The 14521-nt window shown below is 43.0% G+C and overlaps 1 protein-coding gene across 3 annotated transcripts in view; it reads right to left on the bottom strand.

Annotated features, from left to right (window-relative positions):
• ARHGAP32 (Rho GTPase activating protein 32) overlaps positions 1–14145 on the bottom strand; it is a 352740-nt gene extending 338595 nt beyond the window's left edge. For 2 of the 3 annotated variants that reach the window (XM_073603297.1, XM_073603299.1), the window contains exon 1: positions 14051–14145. The gene's annotated coding sequence lies outside the window, so the exon portion shown is untranslated. The remainder of the gene's footprint in view (positions 1–14050) is intronic. The other variant, XM_073603301.1, reaches the window with a different exon arrangement.
• Between the last annotated feature and the right edge of the window lie 376 nt (positions 14146–14521).

The raw sequence follows: 14521 nt of genomic DNA on the forward strand, positions 1-14521 counted from the left end.
CACTTTCTAAATATGAGCGTTTCATAATTTTTAATACATTTCTATGTTTATACAGATTCACACTATGTGGAATATTTTCGTTTGTGGTCATGCTACTTTGAACATTTGAGAGGATTTGGTCTAACAAGTTGGTTGCTTCTGAGGACTGCTTCTCTGTGACATCAATTGGACTATCTTCCATCTTGATCTGGAGCCCAGATGTGAAGGTCCCATTCTTTGGTGTTTACACCATATGCCTGGTTGACTCACTGAGCATATGAGTCCTCTTACTCCGGTAAGCCTCCTCACTAACCGGTGGTGGTTCTATTGTCTGTGTTCACTTCAACACTGATGTCACGTGGAATTCCACTTCTGGCTACATAATCTGTTTTCACTGTTGATCCAAGGACTGTTATATTTATTGTTTAAAAAAAACTTTACATGATGGCACATTGACTTTAGTTTGGGTGTGAATTTCACATGCCCTTAGACAGTTTTTTTTGTGGTTCTTTGCACAGTATATATTAGTTTGTATATGAATTTTTATCATCATGAGTTTGAGAGCTGCATACAATTTTATCTTTCACATATCTCTTGATTTACACTTGTCTTAGTGTTGTGCTGGCGGCTATTTGATATATGTCAGCGCGATCTACACCAATTTTTCCATTTATATTTCATTACCAAGGTGTCACACAAGAAACATCTCATGATGAGTAAAAGCAAAGAGCTCTCTCAAGACCTTCGCAACCTTATTGTTGAAAACCATACTGATGGCATTGGTAACAAAGGGATTTCTAAACTTCTGAATATTCCAGTGAGCACTGTTGGGGCCATAATCCAGAAGTGGAAAGAACATCATTTCACCATAAACCGGTCATGACCATGTGCTCCTCGCAAAATTTCTGACAGAGTGAAAAGAATTATCAGAAGATTTTTCCAAGAGCCAAGAACCACTTGTGGAGAGCTTCAGAAAGACCTGGAATTAGCAGGTAGAATTGTTTCAATGAAAACAGTAAGTAATGCACTCAACCACCATGGCCTGTATACACGCTCACCACCTGAAGAAAAAGCATGTTGAAGCTTGTTTAAAGTTTGCTGCACAGCATTTAGACAAGCCTGTGAAATACTGAGAGAATATAGTCTGGTCAAATGAGACCAAAATTGAACTCTTTGGATGCCATAATACACACCATGTTTGGAGGTCAAACGGCACTGAACCTCACCCCCAAAAACACCCCCATACCAACAGTAAAGTTTGGAGGTGGGAACATCATGGTGTGGGGCTGTTTTTCAGCATACGGTACTGGCAAACTTCATGTGATTGAAGGAAGGATGAATGGAAAAATGTACCAAGACATTCTTGATAAAAATCTGCTGCCATCTACCAGGATGATGAAGATGAAAAGAGGTTGGACATTTCAGCAAGACAATGATCCCAAACACAAAGCTAAGGAAACTCTCAATTGGTTTCAAAAAAAGAAATTAAAACTGCTAGAATGGCCCAACCAATCATCTGACTTGGATCCAATAGAAAATCTATGTAAAAAATTAAAGATCAGAGTTCATAGAAGAGACCCACAGAACCTTCAAGATTTAAAGACATCTTGTGTGGAAGAATGGGTCAAAAATCACACCCGAGCAATGCATGCCACTAGTTTCTCCATACAGGCGGCATCTTGTCATTACCAACAAAGGATTTTGAACCAAGTATTAAATAAATTTCAGTTAGCGTGTTCAATCCTTTTTCCTGATTTCATTCCATTTTATTACGCATAACTGAACTCATTTGTATGTATGGATTGCATGGGTTGTTACCAACATGTGGTGAAAATTTCATATCAATAGCACCTTTAGAAATATATTTGGTGACGTGTGCGATACTTATTTTCCCCGCTGTATATACATACACAATATAGAATATTTTTATAGAGTGACATTCTTCTTTAAGATTTGGCATCTCACACCCAGAACACAATTCTTATAAACATCAGTTGGCCTTTGTTCCGTGCAGACAGAAATCTTCTGTATACACCGCAGCAAGCGAGAACTGTGCTCTGAGACCATAAACATCAATTCAGACTTCTAGGTGATTCTTCAGATAACACATCATTTGAATTTCAAACTGGGAAGCATAATATAAATACTAAAAGTGGAAAGGCGGTTGTAAGCTCATCAGCATAGGCAGAAAAGCGCAAAAAGAAAATAACACTAAATACCAACCCGTGTGAATGAGTCAACACAGGAAGAGCATTAGCGATGAAAGCAGAGCCTGCCACACAGCCATTACAGGCAAATGTAACAATATATTGAATGTGGCAGCCACAAACATCATCATCTCCTCACAAAGCCACCATTTATATCCAATACCCTCTCTATTATTCAGACGAGAACTTGTTAGAGCCTTGCTGCAGATGGGTCCTCAGACTTTCTGAGATGCAGTCGCTGCAGTGGAATTACTACCATTACAACCGGCATTTCACTGATCCAAAGGAATCTGCAAGACCATAACATGACAACTATTTCCAGATACGACTTAAAGCAGAGTTCCACTCAAAAATGGAACTTCCGCTGACCAGATTCCTCTCCCTTCCAGTCATATTTGGCACCGTTCAGGGGGGAGAAGGGGGGGGGGACGACAGATACCTGTCTAATACAGGTATTTGCTCCCACTTCCGGCGAAAGTTTGCTGCAGTATCCACGGTGATCTACGCCATGTCTGGCCCCTCCTCCGTTCCCCCCCCCCGCTGTCTTCTGGGAGACACACAGGTCCCAGAAAACAGCAGGGACCACTCAGAACATACAGCGCGACTCGCGCATGCGCAGTAGGGAACCAAGCTGTGAAGCCGCAAGGCTTCACTTCCATATTCCCTTACTTAAGATGGCGGCGCCTCCACCCGGAGCCGAGGGACGGGTCGGCTTTGGGTGAGGACTTCGCAGGCTCCCTGGACAGGTGTTCTTGGTCGGTTCAGCAGGATTCGAATCGTTAATGGGCAGGCTGAATGTACATCGATCGATCAACTTGGGTACAAAACAGCCTGCCGGATTCACTTGCAATTATCGCTGGTGGCTGCTACAGCTGCTAGCAATAATCACTGTCTTCTACCGGCGGGGAGCAGGCAATTGCTCAGCAGGAGGGATCCCCCTGTTAGCACTGTCTGTGTTGATGATTTAATCGTGCAATTTCTTTCCTGCAACCTGTGGTTGCAGGAAAGCAATTTACAAAATTTATGGCCTGCCTTACAGACAAACAATAAACTAATTTTATACAATGATGGGACCTCTTGTAGATCAAAGAACAGAAAGAATTAAAGTATATCTGAATCCAAGAACAAATATACTGCAGCTCTTCTGTCCTCAGATGTGTGGGCTGCATCAGTTTTTCTTTTTAAATTGTATTTCCACTTTTGCAGCCAAATTGGGATAACGCACATTTGTTATATGTCCCCATTCACATACCAAAACTTAGGAAAATATTTTAAAATGGCAGCTTACCTGTTTAGATGTTCTATACTGAACCAGCATGAAAAAATCTTAGGTAGTGCTCACTGTTTATGAAGGGGCTAGGCTTGCCATAATTAACCTGTCTGTATCCTGCAGGCAGATCTTTATGATTAATTTTAACTAGATTTGAGCACTGTCTGTTCTGATAAAGGGTTAAAAGGTGTAGAGGCCGGTCTTCTTTCAGTGTACATTAATGAGGACATGCTGTGTGTATGGGGACAAATAACAAACACTTAGCCCACGTTCACACTGAACTCACACGACTTCACCCGGCATTTCAGTCCGACTTTGGAGGCGATTTGACAGACATCTGTGCGGGTTCATGCACAGATGTCTATTCAAATTGCCCCCAAAGTCTTCAAAAGTAGTGCAGGAACTACTTTTGGGAATCGGTGCGGCGCCGCAGAGACGGTGTCGCAACGATTCGGACGTTACCATTGCTGGCAATAGACGGCGATTTGACATGTAAAATCGCATGTGAAAAGGCCACAATGTGAACGTGGGCTGAGTGAGGTTTTTCAAAATTGACTGCAAAAGTAGAAATACACTTTAAGGCTTTCTTTTTATCACCTGCTGATCCTTCCAAACATACACTATCTGTCCTAAAACAACACTCACTTACTGTACTGTATCCTTAGAAGAGCAGCATTGTCTCCCTAGGAAAGAACTATTTAAAACCCACCTCTCTTATCGTCTCTATATTACCAGAGAGGGTGTTCTATAGTCCACATGGAGAACAGGGAACAATGTAATTGATAACAATGCAGCACAGGCAGAGAGCAAAGAAAGATATTGGCTCACATCATTTCTGGTAGAATCAACAGTTTTGTTTTTGTAGTTGTTGAACAAATGTAACTAAACTCTCACAATGGTATATTTAACAGACCAAAAGAGAGCAAATATGAGAAAATTATTGTTCGGGGTTTAGAAAAAAACAAAGTTGCTGATTTGAAAATCAGACACCTGACAAGTTCAGTCAGTCTTGCGATTCACCCCACCCTGCCAGACAGCATAGCCAGAAGGTGAGGATTCCTCACATGCCTGCTGACTGGGTTGCCCAAACACCTCCCCCTCCTGCCTTCAGTGGTTTAAAGTGGGGTTCCACCCAAATTTTGAACAATATCTGTATGTATTCTCTTCCTTGCCTAGATGCTGACATGCCGTTTAAAAAAATTTAAATCGCCGTAATTACCTTTTATTTTTCTATTCTTCTTTGCACTTCCTGGTTCTCCTCCCGTGGGAGTAGGCGTGTTTCTAGCCTCTCCCAGACTCCTGGGAGCTAGTCTCAGGCTTCCCAGGATGCCACTGAGCATGTGCGGGAACGAGCAGTGAATGCTGGGAGCACAGCATTCACCACATCCAGGAAATAAATGCTTGTGGGCTTCAAATGCCCACAATGAAGATGGAAACCGCCTGCAGTGAATAATATAAGTTATTCTTTCCGACGAAATCTGACACAGGCGGACATATTATACACAATATGTGAGTATGTAATGCTGAGAAGAAAAGTTTGTGAATGAACTCAAAAAAAAAAAAAAAAACGATAGATAGGTGGACCCCCGCTTTAAGTGTTAAGTTAGTCATATACAGCGTCCTTCAAGGACAAAATGCACTCAGTATGTGGCCCTGTTGACAGCCTCCTTGTCCAACACTCCTTGAAAAATTGAAAGAAGCCAGGAAGGAAACTGTCAGCCAAACAGTGCATGTATCCAATCAGAAGCAAGCACTGCTCAGGTATTTACATAAAATACAATAGCCAAAGTAGGAGATCCGTTCATCTGTACTCTGTTTAGCATGGGTGGAGGAATGGGTTACATCTACAGTATATGTTCATGACCAGCTTCAGGCTGCTGGTACTGTGGCATGCAATACAGAGTGAAGGCTCACAATGCACTACTTCCCACTTAGTCTCTCTATGCTATGCAGTAAAAGGTAATAGAAGGAAGATTTTTGACAGTTTTACTATCAGTATTATATTTAAAGTATAACTAAAGATAAAACTTTATTTTTTAAAGATTTGGGTAGAGGTTGTCTTCTGTAAAAGGGAATATCCCTCACACTGAAAAATATCCTCTCACTTCCTGTTGAGTCTGGACAGGAAGTGAAGGAAAATCTCCTTAAAGCGGAGTTCCACCCATAAAAATAATTTTATATAACTGTGCAGCAAATAACATAACAAATGACATTTGGAGAATTTTTTACCTATGTTTTAATCCCTGTTGCTATGTGGTCCCTTCTAATCTTCCCCTTCCTCACCACGGTTCCTGACATCACTTCCCTCGGCTCCTCTGCTCCCTACTGCTCCCGGGAGATGTTGTCATCATTTCCCAGCAGTCAGTGGGCAGCGTCGAGAGCTTTGTTGCCATCACAACGGGGCGGGCACTTCCGACGACAACGCATGTTGGGGTGGCATTCTGTATAGTTTACAGCGCCACTATGTGATATTACTGTGCATGCGCGAGAATGGGCGGTGCATGCTGGGAATACAGCAGCGCCGTATCCTGGAAGAATATGCTTGTGGGCTTCACATGCCCACAAGCAATATGGGAACCGCCAGGACAGGATAATATAAGTTACTTTTTTATCTTAAAGCAGACATTGAGCGGCACAATTTTCGAAATGCGTGAGTGGTATATGTATATGTTCTGATCCTAAGATATGCATAATAAAAAAAATTCTAACATGTCGTTGGAACTCCGCTTTAATGAGACATAAATGGCAAAAAAACGGGTTTAATCCCTTCTCTGCTCCTTTCAAAATGAAAAAAAAAAAAAAAAAAACATGGCTTTAGATACACTTTAGCCTCGTACACACGATCGCATTTTCCGCAGACAAAGCGTCGGACTTTTGTCTGAAGGGCGTTGGCCAGGAACTTGTTTTGCACACAAACGGCACACAATTGTCGGCCAACAAACACGAACGTAGTGAGGTTCTATGTGGTTTTTCACCTCTTTAGCGCCACCTTTGGGCACCTTGGTTGCACCTGCCTTGGCGGACTCTGGCACTGGGGAGGCCACCCTATTGACAGCTGCCCTGGGAGAGGGTGGCATGATGGTTTAGTGTCATCTCTTTTGGCCCTGCTTTTTTGCAAGTGCTCTTTTCTGGGGGGGGGGGGGGGGGAGTTGTAACACATATAGATATACTGTATATAATACTTTTATCTATCCAGGGGTGCTAAACCCATGGGCCACTGTCTGATGTGGCACACGATCTCAAACCTAATATGATTATCAATCAATAAAAAAAAATATAAAAAGCAGACTAGGGAAGTACATGCCTGGCGTTGGCATCACATTGTTGTAATCGGGGGTTTGCTGACCCACCATCCCTGTGCATCAGAGTGCAGTGAGCTGATGCCAACAGTGGAGGGAGAAGGTGGCAGCGGAGGTAGCAGGAGCCGATGCTGGTGCGCGGTACAAGTAAACAGCAGGGCATCAGTGTGAAAAAAGCCTTATTAGGGGCTCAGGACAGTAAGGGCTTTTTTACCGTGTGGTTTGGGGGGCAGTAAGTCGAAAAGTGTTTTTACCACCACCCCTGTCCACTGGAAGCATCAGGGGTCACAATGGTGACCCTGCCCCATTGTCACATTCTGTTTTACACTTGGACAGGAAGGGCAGCTAGGGCAGTATATACAGGAACTGATCCTCTCCATTTTCCTCCTGTAACCGCTGAAATAGACATAGAGTCCTTGTAAAAGGTAAACAAAATCAGTGTTCACACTCGTGTCATCCACTATTTCTTTTTGTGATTGTGATTAAACAGTGGATAAAAATCCAACGGGGATTGGTCCCACGAAAAATGATAATCCTGATTGTTGTTAAAAATCTTCATTATGCTATTGCAAATAAAAAAAAAATTCAAAATTCTGAACCATTTAATTTCATTTTGTCCCACGGCCGGTTACTAAGTCACTTAAATGGCCCGCGCTCTTCCAAAGGTTGAGCACCCTGATCTAGACACTGTATATACACACAAAAATACACACAACTTTATGCTTTACTGTGTAATGTAATGTTATGGCTTACTGCCATGCTACACATTAACATTTTTATGTTGTTTTTTTTTCTCTCACAAGACTTTGCCCAATAAGTTTATAAGATCTCTGAGATGAAACATACAATTCTAGCTGCTCTTTATGATATTTTCAGATAAAAAAAAAAAAAAAAATTATATTCTTTATTATATTATATTATATATGATTATATGGATTGCACAAAAATACATTAGTACATTAATATCCATAAAACCACTAACAATCCTTATTGAAGTCACATATTACTCCCCCCCCCCCCAAAAAAAAAAGAAAAAAAAAAACACCCCAAGGATTCCCACCTCTCTCCCCCCTCTATATCTCCATTAATACCATGTACCGGTACTTATTTTCAGATAAAATTGTTGTTTGCTATAGTTATAAAAATTGCACTCCAGACCTTCCATAAGGCTAGAGATACATGGGTGATTGTATTCTTTATTTGGTAAAGTTCATGGGCAACATCTAGCAATGTGATCATGTGAACGATCGCAGACATTAGGACAAGGCTCAAAATTAGACAAATTGATAGAATTATTCCTTTAAATGGGCAACAATGACTTATCGCATGTATTTACCTATTGCCATGACTTTATATGATTTTGAGTATAGAAAACAACACTTTTTTTTTTTTTTTAAATCAACTGATTAGTGGAAGATCATAGATCATAAATGGTGACTTAACTGGGTCACTTTTTTTTTCTTATACAAATCAAATGCCGTCTATCTAGCCATAGTTAGCCTAATGCCGCGTACAGACGATCGGACATTCCGACAACATGATCCTGGATTTATTTCTGTCGGATGTTGGCTCAAACTTGTCTTGCATACACACGGTCGCACAAATGTTGTCGGAAATTCCGAACGTCAAGAACGCGGTGACGTACGACGAGCCGAGAAAAATGAAGTTCGATAGCCAGTGCAGCTCTTCTGCTTGATTCCGATCATGCGTGGGATTTTGTGTGTCGGAATTGTGTACACACGATCGGATTTTATGACAATGGATTTTTTTGTCGGAAAATTTGAGAACCAGCTCTCAAATTTTGTTTGTTGGAAATTCCGACAAAAAAATGTCCGATGGAGCCTACACACGATCGGAATTTCCGACAACAAGCTCACATCGAACATCTGTTGTCGGAAATTCCGACCGTGTGTGCGCGGCATTAGAGTTAAGGGTCCACGTGAATAGGGGACAACCTATCCCAGATTTTGGAATAAAGTGCACTTGTTATAAAACAGTAGATTATTTGTGAGGACAGAGAATAACGAGCAGCAAGGAGGCCAGGCATTATCGGCTTCATGTATAGCCCGGATTGTTGGGTTTGCATACTTGAGGTTTGTGAGAAGCAATTCCTTAGCTCCAGTCAATGAACAGAAGTGCGTGGAAGTGTTCTATTTCACAAGCAGCACGAGACTTTGCACACCGCTGATCACGCTTTCTGCACTCCTCTATTACAGTACAACAAGCCCATAATCAGATGTCTCCTCTCCAGTCAGTGGCCTAACATTATGGCTGCTGTGACATCAAATCTCTGTCACTACACTGCAATCTGCATTAGCTGCCCCATTACTGCTGGAGATGTCACTATTCTAAGAACATGGTGGACCCGTGTCACAACTAAATCACCCACTCCTTTATTTACTTTCACTCTCCTACACCCTTTTCCCCTTTCACCTCTCTCTCTCTCAATAGGAAATTATACTTCTCATACTTCCTACTGGCTCCGTGCCTGAGCTCACACCTTTCCTCTGTATACATGATAAACCATGCTCAGATCACTCAGTTCTGGTGAAGACAATAATAAACTATTGGAGGAACTCTGCTCTAAACAAGATTTGCACAGTGTACTCTTAGATAAGGGATTAAAGAGGTTGTAAAGTCACTTTTTTTTTTTTATTTTACAAACATGGAAGGATTCCCTCAATCTAGAAGTGAGAAGGCAGTAAGGATCAGGGGATCACAGCCTTTTGTTAGCAATGAGAGAAAAGAATTATGCAACATCTGGTGCTCTCCAACCCACTGCCGACCTGACTCTTGGGATTAGTGTAACCCTACCTAGGAGCATTGGATATTCACAAATTCTCTCCAGCCAGCCAGATACTGATGTGACATGCTGGGACGTGTAACCCCTCAACAGCTCGAGCTGTGCAAGTTGTGCACAAATTATTTACAGCATTTTAAGGAGGCAAATTAATAAAGTTTTGGATTGCACCCTCTGCCAACATGACTGCTGTACAGTATGTATGAATGAAGTATTCCTCTAGTCATCAGACTCATAGAAAGTTCCCAGTTACCTGCAATGAGTGTGCCTTTTAGCTTATAGCAAGTGATGTCCCTCCCTGCAAATGGCCAGAGAAACATACCATGTGATGGGAGTTTACTATCCTATGTACACAGAACAAAGAATTCCATTTTTTTTATATATACTATTTACAGAAGCACACCCTATGAAGGTTCTGAAAATCCATAAGCCCTATACAGCAGTATGGTGGGTAAGAACAGCTTGAAGAATAGCTGGCAGAGAACTTTCAGATGATGGGGTGCTTCAGGCACCAGTGAGCCCCATTTGCCCATGCCAGCCCTGGAAACCAAGCCCATACACATCTACACAGCAGAATGGACCTGGCAAGGAAACATGCGGGCTGCCAGTGGTATTCAAAGTATGGAGTTTCATAGTAAAACGTATAAAATTATAAGGAGAGTATCACAATTGTGCACCATAAACCACTGAGGCCTTTGTACATCAATGCGGCACAGACTGTCAGAAAATCTTATTCTCATAGCAACGCAGAATAATAAACACAAAGACTGTACCAATACACAGAGAGGCGAGGAGACTGGACTGTAATAACATGTATAGTAAGTCTAGAAATAGACCAAAACAAAGGGAGAGAGGGAGAGGGAGAGAAGCGGGAAAGAAAGAGAAGAGAAGAAAAAAGAAAAAGAGAAGAAAAAAGAAAGTCCAGATAAAAGAAGGAGAGGAGTGGAGATTCTCTGTATTTTATCCTATACCTCTAAAAATCTCCTAGGAGTTATTCCTTCCACCACCCTCCTACCATCCAAACCATAATAACTCCTCAATAGACACAAAGTATGCAGAATCTTCTATGCCATCAGGAGACAGCTGTACAACTTAAAGCCACTGGTAAGAGCCAGGCTTAAAATATTTTATAGTGTCATTATCCCAATCCTCATTTATACCAGTGAAATTTGGGGCCCCGTCCCCTAACAAAACCAACCCAGCTGGGAATGCAGCCCAACAGAAAATTGTATTTAGAATTTTGCAGGCAACACTTTCAAGCCCATCAGACACCTCAAGCAATGCTTGCCAGGCTGAGCTGGGTGGATTCCCTCTACTGCTCGCTGTACAGGAAAGGGCGTTATCATACCGAGACAACCTACAAAACATTACTATAAATAAAGCCTTTCTGACCAACAAGGACCAGTCCTAACCGTGCAGTCTGCATAAACATCTCAGCATCCTGTCCATCCAAAACTCTCAATGATGCAACCTAACAAAATCTCAAATTTAAGACATAATGAACACTTTAAAAAAAAAATATGTCAGAGAATAGAGAAATCAACTAAACCTACAGAAACGGACTGCATACCAGTCCCTACAGGAACTACTAACTGGCCTCATATCTGAAGATGCTACAAGACCCCAAAAACAGACAAACCTTCAGGCTGCACAGACTGGGTGCCCAATGCCTGGAGATGGAATCAGAGTGGCACAGACAGACCTACAATGCCAAGGGACACTCACATCCAAAGACTCTCAACCCAGGCTTCATTTCTATAGATGGGAAGAAGAAATTCTACATTCTACAGGGAGAAGAGCAAAGAGTGAAAATAATTGAACAATATGTACCAGTATGACATGAGAAACTGGGAACGTACAGTACATCCCTCACATTTTTGTAAATATTTTATTATATCTTTTCATGTGACAACACTGAAGAAATGACACTTTGCTACAATGTAAAGTAGTGAGTGTACAGCTTGTATAACAATGTAAATTTGCTGTCCCCTCAAAATAACTCAACACACAGCCATTAATGTCTAAACCGCTGGCAACAAAAGTGAGTACACCCCTAAGTGAAAATGTCCAAATTGGGCCCAAAGTGTCAATATTTTGTGGCCACCATTATTTTCCAGCACTGCCTTAACCCTCTTGGGCATGGAGTTCACCAGAGCTTCACAGGTTGTCACTGGAGTCCTCTTTCACTCCTCCATGAGGACATCACGGAGCTGGTGGATGTTAGAGACCTTGCGCTCCTCCACCTTCCATTTGAAGATGCTCCACAGATGCTCAATATGGTTTAGGTCTGGAGACATGCTTGGCCAGTCCATCACCTTTACCCTCAGCTTCTTTAACAAGGCAGTGGTCGTCATGGAGGTGTGTTTGGGGTTGTTATCATGTTGGAATACTGCCCTGCGGCCCAGTCTTCGAAGGAAGGGGATCATGCTCTGCTTCAGTATGTCACAGTACATGTTGGCATTCATGGTTCCCTCAGTGAACTGTAGCTCCCCAGTGCCGGCAGCACTCATGTAGCCCCAGACCATGATACTCCCACCACCATGCTTGACTGTAGGCAGGACACACTTGTCTTTGTACTCCTCACCTGGTTGCTGCCACACACGCTTGACACCATCTGAACCAAATAAGTTTATCTTGGTCTCATCAGACCACAGGACATGGTTCCAGTTATCTATGTCCTTAGTCTGCTTGTCTTAGCAAATGCTTTGCAGGCTTTCTTGTGCATCATCTTTAGAAGAGGCTTCCTTCTAGAATGACAGCTACGCAGACCAATCACATGCAGTGTGTGGCATATGGTCTGAGCACTGACAGGCTGACCCCCCACCCCTTCAACCTCTGCAGCAATGCTGGCAGCACTCATACATCTATTTCCCAAAGACAACCTCTGGATATGAAGCTGAGCACGTGCACTCAACTTCTTTGGTCGACCATGGCGAGGCCTGTTCTGAGTGGAACCTGTCCTGTTAAACCGCTGTATGGTCTTGGCCACCGTACTGCAGCTCAGTTTCAGGGTCTTGACAATCTTCTTATAGCCTAGGCCATCTTTATATAGAGCAACAATTCTATATTTCAGATCCTCAGAGAGTTCTTTGCCATGAGGTGCCATGTTGAACTTCCAGTGACCAGTATGAGAGAGTGAGAGCGATAACACCAAATTTAACACACCTGCTCCCCATTCACACCTGAGACCTTGTAACACTAACGAGTCACATGACATCGGGGAGGAAAAATGGCTAATTGGGCCCAATTTGGACATTTTCACTTAGGGGTGTACTCACTTTTGTTGCCAGCGGTTTAGACATTAATGGCTGTGTGTTGAGTTATTTTGAGGGGACAGCAAATTTACACTGTTATACAAGCTGTACACTCACTACTTTACATTGTAGACAAGTGTCATTTCTTCAGTGTTGTCACATGAAAAGATACAATAAAATATTTACAAAAATGTGAGGGGTGTACTCACTTTTGTGAGATACTGTGTGTATTCCCTACCTGGTCTGTGTATGTGTGTGGGGGGGGGGGTGTAAAAAAAAATAAGGGAGAGAGAAGGGGGGGAGGAGAGAGAAGGGGGGGAGGAGAGAGAAGGGGGGGAGGAGGGAGAAGGGGGGGAGGAGGGAGAAGGGGGGGAGGAAGGGGAGGGGAGACAGGCGTAAGGTTATAGGGGGGGCATATACAGGTAAAAGGATGGACAGAACTATGATTGGTGGGTAGGGATGGTGTAGTATCGGGGGGTGGGGATGGTGTAGTATCGGGGGTGGGGATGGTGTAGTATCGGGGGTGGGGATGGTGTAGTATCGGGGGTGGGGATGGTGTAGTATCGGGGGTGGGGATGGTGTAGTATCGGGGGTGGGGATGGTGTAGTATCGGGGGTGGGGATGGTGTAGTATCGGGGGTGGGGATGGTGTAGTATCGGGGGTGGGGATGGTGTAGTATCGGGGGTGGGGATGGTGTAGTATCGGGGGTGGGGATCGTGTAGTATCGGGACTCTGGGATTGTCTCCTATACACAAAATATTGTTCGGAGCTCACAGAGAGTATATGGGGGGTAAACAGAATGTATTCTCAGGTATACTGAATATTATTCTCAGGCATTTAGGTGTATAAGGAAGGGAGGCGCCCTGAATATATCCTCAGGTATACAGGAGGTATGAGGGGGCACAGAATATATTCCCGGGTATAAGGGGGGGGCACACTGAAATATATATATATATGGGTAAGAGGGCGGTGAGAGGGGTGACTGGTCTACATATATATATATATCAATACAGGAGGGGGGGTCACATATATAACATTGTGGGGGGGGAGGGGGGATCACTTCCCTCCATCACCTCATACCTGTAATATCCAATCCGGATATATAATGAAGACAATCCCGCGCACAGCACGGGGACACGAGGAGGAGCATACAATCTTACAGGGTCGCCCCCCGTCCAGGTGGAGGAGAGAAGTATGTACGATCTGATCATGTCCCCCCCATACACAGCGATAACACAAACCTGATCCTGAGGTCCGGAGCTCAGTCCTCACATCACCGATCACAGCCCGGGAGAGGAGGGGGCGGGGCCCTGGAACCGTCACTAGGCAACGTACTGCCTGACACTGATATCACTGCCCTGTACTGTGTATACTGACACTCATCTCCTATATATTCTATATACACCATCCTATATACCACCCTTACACATCATTCTATGTACCCTATCCTATATATCCCCCTTATACATAATCCTATATACCCCCTTATACATCATTCTATATACCCCATCCTATATACCCCTCATATGCATAATCCTATATACCCCAGATATACACCATCCTATATAGACTGTCAAATATACCCCTCACATATACACCATGCTATATACCCCTCCTATATAAACCATCCTATATACACCAGTCTATATACTCCTATAAAAACCATCATATATATCCCTTTCATATACCCATCAACTGTATATACCCCTCCT

Source organism: Aquarana catesbeiana, linkage group LG10 (assembly GCF_042186555.1).
Source record: "Aquarana catesbeiana isolate 2022-GZ linkage group LG10, ASM4218655v1, whole genome shotgun sequence".
Taxonomy (NCBI): domain Eukaryota; kingdom Metazoa; phylum Chordata; class Amphibia; order Anura; family Ranidae; genus Aquarana; species Aquarana catesbeiana.